Here is a 2,925-nt window from a genome sequence, read left to right as displayed (position 1 = left end):
CAATCGGATACAGAAAACTTTTAAGTTTTTATGTATTTATTTATTTATTTATTTATTACAATCAGAGAAATGTACACCTTCACACGGCGATTCTTCTTGGCTTGTGTCAATTGATGTAGCACTCGTGTATCATCACCTTATCGATTGCACGGATCAACCGAACGACAGTGTTATGACTCGTCTGCAATAACATGAACATTTTTGGGAGAGTCCGGTTCCATGGTGCTCCTGCGGAGCTAATTTGATCATAATGTTGGCACATACTTACGAGTCTCATTCTGCAATGCTGTGTCAAGGGCACGAAACGTGACAAGTCAACGGCGATTGCCATTTGAAGCGCATATGCATTGTTAACGTCTTTTATGGCTTGGTGTGGATTCATAAAGAGAAACCATTTGAAAATGTGTGTTATCCAACTAACATCTTCCTGTCTGTCTGCAAGGCTTCCATACGAAGCACTGCCACGTGTCTGTCTGGGACGTATATAGCGTTTGTAATGTTAAATGCGTTTTGTGTAGCTGAGGTGAGTCTGCACATTATATTCGCACCAATCTAATATACAGGATGTTTGAAAAGACTATCAACAATTTTTGGGAGGTGATTCCTGACATCAAAATAAGACGAAAAGTAAAGACCAACCTGAATGTAAAAATATTTTCTTTTGGAGTTATGACCGGCCAAAAATTTGTCAAAATATCATTTTATTTGCTTATTTATTTATTTTTACATATTTCTGGACATTACGGCTATGTATGACCTTAAGCCCGTCACGAATGAGAAACGACATCCCCGGCCGAGCACACTATCCGGGGAAGAGGAAAGGAATGGGGAAGGAAGGAAGCGGCCTGAGAAATTATGTTAGGGCATCCTCGCATTTACCTGGCGTGAATTACGAAAACTCAGAAAAATTTCACTCAGGATGCCCTTCCTAACAAAGCTGTCGCCCCTTTTCGACTGACTGTCCTAACCGGAAATGGAACCTGGGGTCGTGTCACAAAATGCAGAAACAGCTACAACTCGAGAACAAAATGTCAGATCAAAATCGAAGAAAATAGTGCAATTGGATGTTGTGCAAAGACGGCATAAGTGTGACCCCATAGAAACTGAAGAATCCCTGGGTGAGGAAAATAACACTCAGGTACAAAATTTCAATGAACAAAATAGTGGTAGGCCGTTCAAGTTGGAAGAAAATTGTTAGAATTCGAAAGAAGATGTATATTTTTAATTGATCTATTTTGTCTCAGTACAGAATGAACTTTTGGAGGAAAAACTGAAATGAAACTAAGTCTTTAACGTGTCACTATTATGTCTGTTTGGCTGATGTACACAGATGATAAATGAAAGCATTGAATGTGACAGTAGGAGAAACAAAAACAAACTCCGGGCGAGAATGTTGTTCGTTGCAAACTTTCATGGTCTGGGATCAAATGAACCTCTCTCACAAGAAGTGGGCTCTCTACCACAGAGCCACCGTGCCACCACTTTGACGAAAGACCTATGACTCCGGTACATTTATCGGTTAAGTGAATATTATGTATAAGTCAATCTACAAAATATACTGACGCTCAAACGTGGAATTCGATAGATTTCTTCATTCTGAAATGTAAACTACGCTTTCTAGGGCAGTTATTCTCAAGTGGTAGGCCACGTTCCACCAGGAGGTTGTAGACTGGTTGTTGGTGGGTCCCGTTAAAACTGTTTTATTATTTGTCATTATTTAAGGAAGGAGGAATCATATGGGGCTAGCAAAAAGAGTGTCATATTGTTCAAAAAGCTGAGAACTGCTGTTATAGTTTATTTGTAAGAAAATGCAAGTTACATGTGTAGCGTATAAATATATCAAGCAGGCTCGATTTATAAGTCTTAAGCATTATTGGTCGTATCACGGGTAACAAAGTGATTCAGACAGTTTGGTAATGGTGGCGAGACGGGGAAATAGTACTAAACGATGGTGAAGGAAAGAAGTTCATAACCAGATGACAAAAGCATGTTGTAGCGGCAGAGTACTGTGTCGAAAAATAGCATAGTAGCTTATATTCATTTCTAGTAAGGTCTAGCCATTAATATGTAAGAATATCTACTGAGTATATTCGCATTAGCATGTTTCCTATTACATTGTACAGCATTTATGGCATTTTAAGATCAATTCTACAAAACCTACGCAGTCAACAATGGTGAACTACTGCTTCATTTGGTTCACAATATTTATTTCTTAACCTGTGAAAAAGTCAATGAAGAGTTTTTTTAGATTCGGGGAAAATATATAATAACTCATTAAAGCGTTCTTAACAGGGATGACGTCAGCTTTAATTCTTGGTGGGTGCAACCGGAGTAGCAAAAAAATTTGAGGGTAGCAATTTTTTTGTATATCGAGAAGAATAGTTTATATTACTCAGTCTACATTACAAGATGTCTGGGGAGCAAGCATCGTCACTGGAGGCGGTCGCTTACCCTCCTGTTCCACCTCTACTATTTTCACTGCTTCTTACCTTTTACGTAATTTAGGGCATCGCAAAAGTATTAGGGTATAAAAAGTAGAACGGCATCAGAAAGAGTGAAGGAACCTCAACAATAAAACCTCCAACTAGGAGAACTTGAAAAGTAAGAAGCGAAGGACAGTTACATAATACATGTAATAGAGAAGGTACAAATATCGTTCAATAGTGCATTAGTTCAGGAATATAAACACGCTAAGGATAAATTCTAAATTTTAAAAAACAGAAGAGAGAAATTAAAGTGGTGAAATGTTTGTAAAGCATAAGACATTCTTAATAATTACACTTATAAAAGTTACGAACTCCCACGCATCATACACATTTCAATATATTTCGTAAATGAAAAGTCATGCACTCAAAGAATGTGTCCATTGGAGGGACAGTTCTTCCTTGGAGATCTTATTATGTACTGAGACGAAGTAGATGAATC

The sequence above is a fragment of the Thermobia domestica genome, chromosome 3, assembly GCF_964235325.1.
Source record: "Thermobia domestica chromosome 3, izTheDome1.hap1.1, whole genome shotgun sequence".
NCBI classification, from domain to species: Eukaryota; Metazoa; Arthropoda; class Insecta; order Zygentoma; family Lepismatidae; genus Thermobia; species Thermobia domestica.
This window is presented reverse-complemented; position numbering follows the sequence as displayed.